Source organism: Chiroxiphia lanceolata, chromosome Z (assembly GCF_009829145.1).
Source record: "Chiroxiphia lanceolata isolate bChiLan1 chromosome Z, bChiLan1.pri, whole genome shotgun sequence".
Taxonomy (NCBI): domain Eukaryota; kingdom Metazoa; phylum Chordata; class Aves; order Passeriformes; family Pipridae; genus Chiroxiphia; species Chiroxiphia lanceolata.
Genome location: NC_045671.1, coordinates 58,275,815 through 58,290,387, shown reverse-complemented (window position 1 = coordinate 58,290,387; position 14,573 = coordinate 58,275,815). Strand labels below are relative to the sequence as shown.

General features: G+C 44.9%; 1 protein-coding gene across 3 annotated transcripts in view; it reads right to left on the bottom strand.

Moving 5' to 3' along the window:
• The window catches only part of SNCAIP (synuclein alpha interacting protein), a 91,211-nt gene extending 77,917 nt beyond the window's left edge, over positions 1-13,294 (bottom strand). For all 3 annotated transcript variants that reach the window (XM_032676250.1, XM_032676251.1, XM_032676252.1), the window contains exon 1: positions 13,185-13,294. The gene's annotated coding sequence lies outside the window, so the exon portion shown is untranslated. The remainder of the gene's footprint in view (positions 1-13,184) is intronic.
• Between the last annotated feature and the right edge of the window lie 1,279 nt (positions 13,295-14,573).

The window sequence follows — 14,573 nt, the reverse complement described above, 5'->3', positions numbered from 1 at the left end:
AATAACAGCAAAGAGGCCAGGATGAGAAACATGAGAGCACGTGGGATTTCCTGTGTATTTGTCCACATCTCCAGACTGTACTGATCACTGTCAGAAGTGGGAGACAGCTCTCACTGCAGTTCATTTCATGTATGTGTCCAACACCACAAGGCTCAGTGTAGACAACCTAAATATGAAAGCATATGGCTTTCATGGCTATCAGCCATATAATGATTTGGGTTTCATGGTTAGCAACACACAAGGCTACCACCAAAGAGGTAGAGACACAGGCTATTCACTGTTGCCTTGTCTCTTCTTTTCACAGTGTTTCACAGAATCATAAAACAGTTGAGGTTGGAAAGGAGCTCTGGAGGTCATCCGGTCCAAACCCCTGCGCAAGCACCATCAGCTAGAGCCAGTTGCCCAGGACTGCATCTAGATGGATTTCAAGTATCCCCAAGGATGGAGACTCTACAACTGCTCTGTGCAACCTGTGCCAGTGCTTGGTCACTCTGACAGTGAAAAAACGTTTCCTGATATTCAGAAGGGACCTCCTGTGTATCAGTTTGTGTCTGTCGCCCCTTTTTCTCTCTCTGGACATCACTGGGAAGAGCTTGGCTCAGTTCTCCTTGTACCCTACCAGTGGGTACTTTTATATATTGACAGGATTTCTGCCTTGGGTTTCCTTCTCCAAACTGAACAGTCCCAGACCGCTCACCTTTTCCTCACATGAAATGCTTCAATCGCTTATTCATTTTTATGGCCCTTTATTGGACTCTCTCCAGTCTCATGTCACTCATACTGGGAAGCCCAGCACTGGACACAGCACTGCACCTGTTGCCTCTCTTTTCACTCTACTGAATAGAGGGGATGTCTCAGCTTCCTTGACCTGCTGGACATACCCTGTCCAGTGCTGACCAGAATACCATTCACTGCCTTTGCCAAAAGGGTACACTGCCACTCATGTTCAACCTCTTCAACAAATATTGTTAAAAAAACTTTTAGCAATTTTACTGCAAACATTAACTTTCCTCAAAATTAGCACCAGGGTCTTTTCTGCCAAGTTGCTTATCAGCTGGATGGCCTCCAACATATATTGGTGCATGGGGTTGTTCCTCCCCTGATGCAGGGCTTTGCTCTTCAGTGCAGTAACATGAGGTTACTGTCTGTCTGCTTCTCCAGCCCTAACAGGTCCCTCTCACTGGCAGCACAACACTCTGGCCTATGTGCCACTGCTGATGTGCTGAAGGTGCACTGTGCCCCACCATCCAGATCATTAATGGTGATGTTAAACAAGATTTGACCCCTGGGATACACTGCTAGTCACTGGTCTCCAACTAGATTTTGTTTCGTTGCTAACAAGCCTCTGGATTAGGCCATACAGCCCATTTTCAAGCCATCTCACTGTCTGCTTTTCCAGTCTGTATACAGACAGCTTCTCTGTGAGGATCTTCTGGAAGACGGTGTCAAAGGCCTCACTAAAGTCTGGGTAGACACCATTCACCACTCTTCCCTCATGTACCATGCTAGACATTACACCATAAAAGTTTATTGAGTTGATCAAGCATAACTTCCTCACCATGCTGACTATGGCTGATGATTTTCTTGTTTTTCATGTGCCTGGAAATGGTTTCCAGGATTAGCTTCTCCAACCTCTTCTCAGGGATTGAGGTGAGGCTGTCTGGCCTGTAGTTCACTGGGCCCTCCTTCCTGTGTTTCTTGAAGATAGGAATATATTTGCTTTCCTCCAGCCTTCAGGTACTTCTCCCAGTTACCATAATTTATCAAGGGCTATTGAAAGTGGCCTCGCAATGACATCTGACAGCGACAGCTCCCTCAGAACTCACGGATGCATCCCATCAGGGTCTTACTTATGGATTTACTTATGACCAGTTTGCTGAAGTATTCCTTGTCACGATCCTCTTCTACCAAGGGTATATCTTCCTTGCTCCAACCTTTCCACCCTGAAGGCTTGCTAGTAAAGACTGAGGCAAAAAATGCATTCAGTATTTCCACCATATCCGTGTTCTGTGTAACCAGGTCCTCCGTATTGTAGTTGCCAAGCCACCCTCCATGATATCTGAAAGTCATGGCAGTCAGTTGAAGTCCCAGATGACTGGAAAAGGGGAAACATTGTACCCATCTTTAAAATCGGTAGAAAGGAGGACCCTGGGAGCTACTGACCTGCCAGCGTCACCTCTGTGCCTGGGAAGATCATGGAACAGATCCCCCTAGAAGCTTTACTGTGGCATGTGGAAGACACAGGGAGGTGATTCTAGATGGCCAGCACACCTTCACCAAGGGCAAGTCCTGCCTGACCAACCCAGTGGCTTTTACGACGGAGTGATTCCATCAGTGGACAACGAAAGAACTGAGGATGTAATTTATCTGGACTTCATGGTCCCCCACAACATCCTTTTCTCTAAACTGGAGAGATAGGGATAGACTGTCTGGTGAACGGGTCAGATAATCAAATCCAGAGAGTGGTGGTCAACGGCTTAGCGTCCAGATGGATGCTGGTGACAAGTGGTGCCCTCAGTGGTCTGTATTGGGACCAATGTTATATCTTCATTAATGACATACATAAAGGGATCTAGTACACCCTCAGCAAGGCTGCAGATGACACCAAGCTGACTGGTGCTTTTGACACACCTGAAAGTCAGGATGCCATCCAGAGGGACCTGGACAAGCTCAAGTGGATCCATGGGACCTTCATGAGGTTCAAAGAGGCCAAGTGCAAGGTGCTGCACCTGAGCTGGGGCAACCCCTGGTACCAATACAGGGTGAGGGATGGAGGGATTACAAGCAGCACCAAGAAGAAGGACTTGGGATTGCTGGTGGATGAGTCACTGGATGTGACCCTGCAGTGTGTACCTGACAGCCCAGAAAGCCTATCACATCCTGGGCTGCATCAAAAGGAGAGTGGGCAGAAGGTCGAGGGACGTAATTTTGCCCCTCTATTCCACACTCGTGAGACCTCACCTGAGCTGCTGCACCCAGCTCTGGGGTCCTCAAAACAGAAAAGAAGACATGGACCTGTAGGATCAAATCCATAAGAAGGTTACAAAGATGATTGGAGGGATGGAGCATGTCTTGTAAAAGAACTGGGATTGTTCAGTTTGCAGAGGAGAAGGCTCCAGGGAGACCTCACTGTGGCCTTCCAGTACCTGAAGGCCTACAAGAAAGCTGGAGAGGGATTTTAAAGAAGGGCTTATAGAGATAAAACAAGGAACAAGAGTTTTAAACTAAAAGACAGCAGGTTTAGATTGGATACTAGGAAGAATTCTTCACTGTGAGGGTGGTGAGGCACTGAAACAGGTTGCCTAGTGCATTAGCGGATGTCCCATCCCTGGAAGTGTTCAAGGCCAGGTTGGATGGGGCTTTAGGCAACCTGGTCTAGTGGAAGGTGTCCCTGTCCATGGCAGAGGGGCTGAAACTAGATGGTATTTAAGGCTCCTTCCAGCACCCACCACTTTGTGATGATTGTTTCTTTCCCCTGTTGTCTATGTGTATTCCAGCTCCACTAGTAAATGAGCCAAGGATGTCTACTAAACATTCTTGACCACCATACAACTTGCCAAAAAGGGGAAGTGCAAGGACATCATGAAGCAGTTCTCACATTTTTTACCTTATAAGCACCTGACTTTGTAACCATCGCAAATCTGCTAACTATTCATGTAATTTCCAATTATGGTTTGGTTTTGGGTTTTTTTCCAAGGAGGTTTAACCAGAAGACACAGAGTTCTTTGCTTCCAGCATACAGTGTGTGTAGAGAACAGTCCTGTGGGACTACATGATGTCCCCAGCATTATGCAGGATTATGGAGGGGTCTGAGAAGGACTAAGTACACCATGGTAGATACACTGAGTCTCATAGTTTGAAGATGCTGGAGCTGTTCAACACAAACAATGAATCTCAAACCAAAAAACTGTTAGATCTCCATGGTACAAAAAGATGTTGCTATTGACAATTTGTGGTTCCCTATTATATTTTCTTCCAATTTTATAGGTGAAAAGAGTTAAGCCATTTATTCAAGACCATGTGGTGCTAGAACCAGGCTTAGCTTGCATTCTTGCACAGCATCCAGTGAACTAACACCATTCTTTTTCCTCAGAAAGGTGTCAAGAACAGGCCTAAGAAGTACTTCTTTTAAAGAAGTGTTTAATAAAAGATAAGAGAAGATTTTATTTATTTCAGTTTAAGCATTTATCTAGAAACAACATATTTTCTTGGCAGACAAGTAAGTTGCAGCATTCCACCAGGCTAAAAAGCTCAGCTTCATGCTACTCCTCTAAAGCATGTCTCATGTCACATAACACATGCTTTATTAGAGTCTATTTTGTATTCCACTCTGTTTGACAGTATTCACTCTTATGTGAAATATTTTTGTGCCATGAAAAAAATTTGCATGAATTAATCCTTTTATATCCTAACTTCAATTTTCAAACCATGTTTTCTCCCTTGTCTTTGTTAAATAGCATGAAAATTGTCCAGTAAAAGAACTGGATGTTCAACAGGTATTTTCAGAATATATCCTTCGATATAGATCAGTTTTGCAGTTTTCTGCAGGGTTTTTTTGTTTGGTTGTTTGGTTCTTAAGAAGGAGAGGAGAGGCTATTTCTGAATTAAAAAATACTAAAATCTGATATGCAAGTATACTCGTCGTCAAACTTTACTCATACAACGTGCTACCTTAATTGGAAGCACACTTCATTGACAAGCATGTAGCATAATTTAACAACTAATCTGTCAAACTAAAAATAATGCTTACTACATAAATTAAAAAAGTAAAAACTGAAAATGCCCTACCAATGAAACAAACAAACCAATAAAAGAACCCCACAAACCAAAACAACAAGAAACTCTTGGTAGTGCTGGCATCTTCTTTGAAATGTTCAAAACCCATACACATTACTTCTCTTAAAAAAGCACATTCAAAGCCTTTTTAACAGAGTTGGATTGTGTTTTATATATTATAGTAATCTTACTGTTATTGCTGACATTTTTCATATAATTTCACTTCTTTTTTTCCCTGTGGCCTAGATTCAGTGCTTTGATAAAGGACATTTTAAAATGCTCACTTTCTAACACCACTTCTTCAACCTGGTCTCTCATCTGGATTTTAACTCTTGCAAAAATGTGTGGCCTGGATCTGAAGGTTCTTTAAGGTTGAACTTAACAATCAAATTTAGAATAGGGACTCTAAAATTAATTTTTGGAGTGCAAAATTGCCAGAAGTCTCTCCTACACTCCACTGCCCGTTCTATAATTCCTTACAGAGAGGAATTATATAGTGAATTAGCCAATTAAACTCAGTGGAAAAGAAATGAAGACTGTGTCAGTACAAAGAAAAAGAAACACAAGTCCAGATGCAGAGCATCCACCAACAAGGTTGCGGCAAAGCAGTGGGCATGCAGTTGTGAATTATGTCACCGTGTGTAGGAGTATCCACGATAGTGCAAATCGAGAGAGCACAGTTAAAAATAGCAGTGGAGACAGATGAAAGTAGACTTCAGCATGGTTTAACAATCTGTCCAGAAGGCTTGCAAAGCCCTCCTTTAAGTCTAGGCTGGCATGTCTTGATATCACATATAGATCAAAGCTATTACAGAGCTGTCTGCATGTCCTGCAATCACACTACTCGATTGCAGTGTAGACACATCCAAAAACAGAGCTACTGTAGATACGTTCATCTAAAAACTGCATTTGCAAAAAGAAAAGTCTGGAAGTCTACTGTAAAGCGTATGGGACCTGATGAGGAACACATGCTAGAGAGAGTGTCCATTTTATTAAATTCTATTAGCTGTGCTAATTCTGTCCTCTGCAGAACCTCCTTCCCTTGTACTCCTGAGTACACTGTAACACACGTTGGTTGGCCTTTCCTGTGGGGATTTGCAAAGTCAGGCCAGGTTAACCTGAACCTTCATGTTCAGCAACTCACTGAGCTTTACCTCTGAGGAAGAGACACTGTTACACTCTACAGGCAGATGGAGACAATCGTGTTACCTGTAAACAGCACTCATTCCTATTCATGTATTACTAATGCTGGATTCTGAACCCCTAACTGAAGCAGGCATATTAGTTACACAATCACAGAATATGTCTAGTTGGAAGGGACCCACAGGGATCATCAAGTCCAACTTCTGGCCCTGCACAGGACCATTCCCAAGAGTCACACCACATGCCTGAGAGTATTGTCGAAATGCTTCTTGAAACTCTATCAAGCTTGGTGCTGTGACCACTTTCCTGGGGAGCCTGTTCCAGTATCCAACTACCCTCTGGGTGAAGAACCTTTTCCTAGTACCCATCCTAAACCTCCCTTAACACAACTTCAGGCCATTCCATCAGATTCTGTCACTGGTCACCGCAGAGAAGAGATCCCTGCCTGCATGCTTCTTCCTCTCACAAGGAAGTTGTACACTGCAATGAGGTCTCCCCTCAGTTATCTACTGGTTCAAGGCCAGTGATTTCAGAAGAACATCAAGATACCAACAACGCCTCTACCAGGGGCAGAACTTACTGTGAGGCAAAAAGCCAGGAGCTGATAAAGTCCTACGAATTCAGGACCTTCTCTCCCCAAACACTGGTTTGCTGCACAGCTCCACCACTACATCCTCTACTAGCTACAGACTACTACAGACACTGCATTCTCTCAAGAACGGCTTACTACCATTTGTCCAGCAAGTGACCAAAGGGATCTACATATGTTCTTAAACTAACTGTGTAATAAATGGTTCACTCTGGGGAGATTTTGTGTGCATTTTGCTAAATGACAACCAGAAGACAAGTTAGGAAGGAATGCAGTTATTCAGCATGCTTAGCTGCCTTACCAGAGAGTATAAAGACACACAAGCTAGTGTTGACTCAGACAATTAAAGCTCTGGTAGGAATTGGATCGCAGCAGCAGGGATTACTCATGGGTTAATTTATCATGGGAAGAAGCAAGTTAGTGAAATACAGAAAGTTTTGGGTGCAGGGATAAAAATCCTTTGTTGCTGCCTGTCTCTCTGGAAACTGTAAGCACATGCAAAGTTGTGCTTCAGTTAGCTGTCTGGACTCGGGCACCTCAGCACTTAATCATAGTGAAATTTCCAGTCGCCAAGCAGTTTCCACCAAACCGGGAGAAGCTGCTGACTCCTTTGAAAGGACACCCCGACAAATTAGAGGGCTGGGCAATCACCAAGCAGATGAAATTTAACAAGGGCAAGTGTCAGATTCTGCACCTGAGACAGGGCAACCCCAGATGTAGGGACACACTGGGGAACAAGCGGCTGGAGAAGGAACAAGAGGCACTGTGGAACAGGACCTGAGGGTTCTGCTTGATGGTAACTTCACTATGAGTCAGCAATGTGTCCTGGCAATCAAAAAAGGATCAATTATATCCTGGGGTGCAACAAGCACAGGGAAGCATTCCTCTACCTTAAAAATGTCAATTTAATACCTACATAAGCACTACTATCAGTTCTTATCATCAAAAGAACAATACCCAGTGTCCTGAGGTACATCAGCTGCAGCATCGCCAGCCAGCCAAGGGTGGTGATTTTCCCACTCTGCTCTGTGCTGGTGAAGCCTCACCTTGAGTACTGCGCAGTTTTGGGCACCACAATACAAGAAGGATCTAAAGCTATTAAAGGGTGTCCAAAGAAGGGGTAGGAAGCTGGTGAAGGGCCTAGAGGGGAAGCCGTAGGAGGAGCGGCTGAGGTCACTTGGTCTGTTCAGCCTGTAGAAGAGGAGACTGAGGGGAGATCTCATTGCAGTCCACAACTTCCTCATGAAGGGAAGAGGAGGGACAGGCACTGATCTCCTCTCTATGGTGACCAGTGACAGGACCCAAGAGAACTGCATAGAGCTGTGTCAGGGAAGCTTTCTTTAGACTGGATATCAGAAAAAGGTTCATCAATCAGAGGGTGAAGGTTCTTCACCCAGGAAGTGGTCACAGCACCAAGCCTGTCAGAATTTCAACATTAATGAAAAGCAAGTAATTAATGACGTAAGTATAACTCCATTTCCTGGTGATTCCATTCTACAACTCAAGGTAAGTTTTTGCCCATGTCCTAGCAACAAGCATAAATATTGTACTTTATCCAGTATTCAACATATGAGTTTGCAAAATGATAATATCTCAGAAATTAACATAATTCAAACACATACCTTAAGACTCTTTGCATGTACAAAGAGGAAAAACGAGTACACTTAGACTTAGAACAATAGAAGTGTGGGTCAGGGAACGTGACACAGCTCATTTACCCTACTAGCACTCTTCTGCTTCTGTGTACACTATTTCCCAAATATATTCTGCTTCATTTTGTTTGGTGCTTTTTGTTTGCTTTTAAAAACATCTTGGAGATAGCTTTTACAAATATTCAATAAGTGTCTTCAATATTTAGAATCTTGAGCCAATTCAAAAGCAACTTGGCCTCTTCATATATTTACTGCTGGGACTCAACTGGAACTGACAGTATAGCATATAAAGGGAAGGATATTTAGGGCTGTATTTTAGTAAACAAGAACATGAGGTAGGTACATTCGCATATAAGCATGGCAGCAGTTATATGTTGTTAGTCTGGACAGTTAAAAGCATTTCTTAATTCTTAAAAAAAAAAAAAAAAAAAAAAAAAAAAGCCAGTCAGTGTGGCCAGACCCTGCAAAAGAACTAAATGGATGGATAACCAGCAGAGCAGTGTAGCTTCAAATCACAATCATGTGCATGCCCCTGTTATGAATCACAGAATAGCTGGGTTTGAAAGGGACCTTCGGAGATCATCAAATCCAATCCCCCTAATAAAGCAGGTTCACCCAGAGCAGATTGCACAGGATCATGTCCAGGCTGGTTTTGAATATTCCCAGGAAGGAGACTTCACAACCTCTTTGGGCAGCCTGTTCCAAGAAAGCTATGTAGCACAGCTTGATTTTTACTCTAAGATGTAAACAAGTTGACTAAAATGGGGGGGTTGAAGGGAAGTGCTAAGTTCCTGATTAGAATTACATTTTAAATGGAATGTTCCAGACTGATACAGTAACAATAAAGCAGAAGGGGAAAGGGAGGGAGGATTTATATATAAGGAGAGGTCATATAATACACTGTATTGAGTTTAAAAGATAAGTAAAACAATGCTTTTTTCTCTGGTATAAACAAAAATAATGCCAGCAGTTTGACTGCAAACAAGAACTGAGGAAGAAACAGAACTGAAAAGGAAATGCTTATAGCAAACCTTACAAACCTAATGCTATGCTTTAATGAGGAAAAACACATTTTCAAGCATCGCTCAATAATTCTTTATAAAGTGCAAATCAACCCCATTCATGTTCAAAGTAAGCTTTTGCAAACACCCCTTAACATACAACAAAATATACATAATGGAGGATTGCCCTGACTGCCAAACTATGGTGGCTCAATTGTACTTCTCTTTGATAACTCTAAGATCTTCAGACCCCTGAATCATTTAGAGCTTTATCTTAGAGGATGAAATCACAGTACCACCTTAGACAGGGAAGTGGCAGATGATATTTCTACCAAAATAATGAATTATTTTCCCCACTCACTTTAAAGCTCTCTTAGGATCTTAAATCAATAAAGTATCTGATGCATATGTTCTATTTTCTTGTTTCCAATGGTTCCACGGTGCATATAAATCTATTGTAGAACCATATTTGCATTTAAAGAGAAATTCTCTAGTGTTTTCTCTGCACCTGCTCCATGTAAGTCTATCTTCTCTGCCTCCTTCGAGAAAAAGAGATCTGCCAGAAAAAGAGGGAGCACAGACACAATGCTACTCCAAGTCCTCTTGCCAATAATCTAAGCACTATTTCCTTTAGTTTAGTTATGACCCTATTCTGACAACAGTCGAGAAGAACTATTTGACCCTCCAAAATCCAACACTTCTCAACTTTTTCTAGCATATTTTTAATCTTGACAAGGAACATATATATTTCAACTCCAGAAAATTACTGTATTTTCTAAGCAATACACAGTAAAGCATTGGCAAGTGGATTCCTTACAAAGACTTTCACCTGAAAAATACAAACTTTTGTTTATTTTACTTGGCATTAACTATAATTATCATGGCTGCACAAGGAAGGATAAGCATATGCTTCTCCTGACATTTTACTTTCAACTGTAGCCTGAAAGAGATGTAGGTTTATCCTAATAAAACTGAAACAAAAAGGGTAATTGTTCCCTTCTCTTCCCCTCTTTGCTCATGATTCATGGGTTGCTTCTGGAGCTTCATGTAGGTAATCAGAGACAGGCAAGGCTGGAAATAAAGCTGTGCTGCACATCTCATCTAGTCCGCTGAAACATTTAAAAGCCAGATGAGGGAAATAACTTGCTGCATCCCACAAAGGCTGCTGGAACTACTGGTCTTTGTGCTCATGAGATGCGGCATCACCACTCCATGCATACTGAAGGATGTCACAACTACTGCCAATTTAAATTTTGTGCTGCTGGCCATGACAGCTGAATAACCCCCATAAGCCTGCTTCTGGCTGTGTGTTCCTCCTTTCTTGCTGGCATCTTGTCACATGTGGAGGCAACGCTACATGCATGTCTCCACTTCAGAGTACAGAAACTATAGTGGCAACAGCAGGGCCATCCCACTTGCCCCTCCCTGTTTCTAATCAGACAAGGGTCCAAGAAGAACAGAGTTGCTGTGGGTGTAGATACAACAGGGGTCTGGGACATCCAGGAGACTGTGTGAGGAAGAGAGCTGCACCAGTGTGGGTGGTATCCCTTCTCATTCATGTGTGGGATGAAGACTTCTTACACCTATGGAGTCTGCATAGGAACAAGTATTGGCTCCCAGGAAGATCGCACAATTGTGAAGCAGAGGGGCACTTCCTAGTTTTTCAAGTTCTGCTGATGTCTGGACAAAAAGTGGTTACAAAATACATAATATTTGGGATCACAGTTTCTCATTCATGAAAAAAAAAATTACCTATCACTTATTCACAGTACTTCATGAAGGGACAGAATCTCCCAAAGTATTGCATAGTCACCTTTGTCCAAGAAGTCTACTTTTTTTTACATGCAGCACTTTGTAAACTCAGAAGCTGGCCCAAAGAACTCATGTCATACTTACTTGCCATGTTGCTGTCACTAGAGAAAAAAACATTAAGAAGAGGAGCAGCTTCTATCTAATATGATTTACTATCTTCTATACAACTTTTACTACCTTCTGTAGAACTTCTATAGAACCTGAAACACTGTCCATCTCCTTATGCCAAAATGCCACTTAAAGCATTTTGAGTAGCCCACACCAGACTGCTCACTCCAGAAAAAGGAGAGTTTTTTTAATAGGCTCCTCGGATTTGGAGTAACTCTTCACTGGGCCAGTCCTCTGATGTAATTCTATTTTACCCATTTTTTCAACAAGCCACAAGCCACATATGCTTTCTGCAGCATGCTGAATCAATGACACAGACCAGAAACCACAAAGACCTGAAAAATCACTGAATTGTCAGTTTAAGACAGTGTCAGTGCCTGTGATAAGCGGAACAGTCAGTTTGCATAAGCTGGTCTTGACACACGAAAACATGCAGAAATTAGACGTACCACACCTTACAAAGGGAGCCTTTTCACACTAGGCATGGGCAGTATGTCTCTGCGCTAACTAATGGAACACCAAAAGCAAAAGTTACAATTTTCCAATTGTAACTACAGTGATGAGGCAAATGTCTTCTTGACAACTGCACAGGTCAAATTCTAACTGTTTTATATACATGAAAAGTGCTTCTTACTGTGTTTAACATCTCACTCTGTCTTGAGCAACTCCCCAAGCCTGCTCTCGAAAACAGGTTTCCAGCTTACCTGCAAAATCTTCGAACTACGGTTCCAGTATCACACGAGGCATACTTGCAGGCTTAGCAGTACAAAGAGAGAAGTGGCTTACCAAGTTCAACAGGCATGAGCTCACCCATGAGCTAGTTGCAGAGGATTTTAGGCTGAAGAAGCTCATGTTTATGGGTGGTAGTTAGGCAAAAGGTCATGCTTTTTATGGCTCATTGGAAGTACATGCAGTACATATAACTCCTAAATTCACTAAGGGCAGGACACCATGAAAGTCTGCTACAGCATGCTGCACAAGGCTAAAATACACGCACATCATTCTACATTACTTCTTGCTGCGGAACCAGTGATATTTGCACAAGACATAAAGTGATTTTGATTTTCCAGTGCTATGATTGTATAACTTTCTTCAGCCATTTAAATAACACAAAAGGGTCCAATAGTCAAGTGATTTGCTTAAGCATAATTTTTTAAAACTTCTTTTCAGTTACCTTTTGCTGTTGGATTGCTGAGGTGTAAAACGAGGCTATGCTTCCAAGATTTTCCATGGAAGCGCAGGCACTAGCAGTTCTTTGGTGGGTTTTCGGTTGGGGAGACTTTTTGAAAAGCAGTTGTGACTGACTAATATCTCTGTAAGAGATGTGGCTTTAAGCCAATCGGCACCTGAAAGTGCCGTCAGGTGATGACACTGACAATGAAGAGAGACTGTTTGGGAGCTGGTCTTTATCCAGTACCATCAGACCTGATCCTCGAGCTCTTCTTCATATAAACTGCATTTGCTCACACAAAAATGCTCACTGATACGAGCGTGAAAAAGGTTTGGTCTCTGGTGCTGCAAAAACACGATCTTGGGCTCACCCAAGTATAAGCCTTGGCACAGCTTTTCTACCCGACAACTTGGCACTTATTTCCCCCCCAGTTACAAACATGCAACTCCTACTTGATTTTCTTCCAGATTTCGGCTTGCCCGGCGGGATAGGAGGGTGCTGACAGCCGGGTCCCCGCCCGGGCGCCCGGCTCCGAGCAGAGCAGCAGTGGATCTGGGTCGGCTCCGAGTGTCAGCGCCTTACACCGCGCTACAAGGGCTTCGCGGCGGCACATCGCGGGGCTGACATCACGTATGCGCTCAGCCCCAGCAAAACCCCCCGCGTTCAGCCCTGATTTCATGCGGAAAGCACTTCCCCGGGGCGGGCTGGCAGGGGCTGGGGCTCGGCCCCCGCTCGCCGCTCCCGCCCCCCCGGCCGCGTCCGCCGCCGCCCGGGCAGCGCCGCTCCCGCACTCCCCGAGGGACGGCAATACCCGCACCCCCCGCGGGACCCCCCGGGCTCGGCTCCGCGCCCCCCTCCCGCCGCCCCGAGGGACAGCGCTGTCGGCGGCAACAAAGCCCCTCGTCCGAACGGCTCCGCTGCCCTCGCCTCACCTCAGCCCTGAGCTCCGCTCGGCCGCGGCCGCTCCACGGCAGCCGCGGGGTGATGGAGACAGGGAAAGACCCAGGTGACGCCTCTCGGCTGCCGCCCCCCCGCCACTCTACGCCGGTGCAGGCAGCGCTCCGCCAGCGGCCCGGCTCCCCCGCCCCGCCCTCCGCCTCTGCCCCGCCACCGGCCAGCGGCCGGGAGAAGGAGGAGGAGGTAAAGAGGAGAAGAAGAAGAAGAAGGAGGGAAGGGGGGGCGGCCCCGCCCGGCCCCGCTGCGTCACAATGCGGGGGGCGCTGCCACGTGACCGGGGGGCGGGGGCTGTGCGGGACCCCCGCGATCCGGGGCGGCCCCGGCGGAGGTGCTGGGAAGTGGGAAGAGGGTTCCCGTCCCGCCGGGAGGTCCCCCGCCCGCCCCGCGTGTCCTGCGCGCGTGTGAAGCGATGCCCGCGGTATCCGAAATCGCTGCGCCGTCGTGACAAATCGTCCGCGCGTGGCACCGTGCTATGCTAAAAAAAACACGAAAATGCAGAGCTCGAACCTGAACATGCCGTGTTCATTCCGCTCACATCTGTTTGAAATAAAATTTAATGGGGTGGGGGGGGCAGTTTTGTTGTTTGTTTGTTTGTTTTATTTTGATCTGCTATAAAACCTGGAAAGTCTCTCTGCTTCCCTCTGGCTCGTGAGGATGGAGGCGGTGGCACGCTCGAACACCTTTCCATCGAGCTAATCCCAACTTCCTTGGCGAGGAACCTGCGTTTTCTCCCACAGTGCTGAGAGCACGCGGAGCTGCCGAGGGTGCTCCTGCACCCAGCCGCTGCAGGTGCCCAGTGAGCCGTGCAGAAACGCGCCGGCTGTCCCTCAGGCGCTGCAGGGACTGCACGAAGAAAGGAGGCCTCCAAACAGAGTAACACCCTGCCACATGGGCACCTGATGGCAGCAGGAGAAGAGCATAAAAGGGAACCTTTGGCTGGTTTTCCTCTTTATGACTTAGTCTGTTTTGTTGAGGGTTTTTTCCTCCCTTACTTTTCATAGGCATATTTTCCATCCTGTCTCTTAAGTGTATCCCTTTACACGCCTTTCCACTTCCCCTCACTTTTATGCACTTTTACCTTTCAAACAGTACATCTTATATTTCATTTTCTCTGATGAGGAAGCACTGAAAAAAGCCCGAGAGATGCATATAGGAAAAATAAGTGAATTTATGCTAGTTTGGCATTTTGGAAAATTATTGCCTGCAGAACACATAGAGCATACTCAGCAGTACCACAAGTACCACATTAGACAGCACGTAGCACTGCTCTGGATAAGTATCTCTGGAAATGGGGAAAACAGTTTAGTCTCCAACTCAGTGGGTCTCTGTTCTTCCTACAGAGATTTCTAGTTAAAGTGCTAATC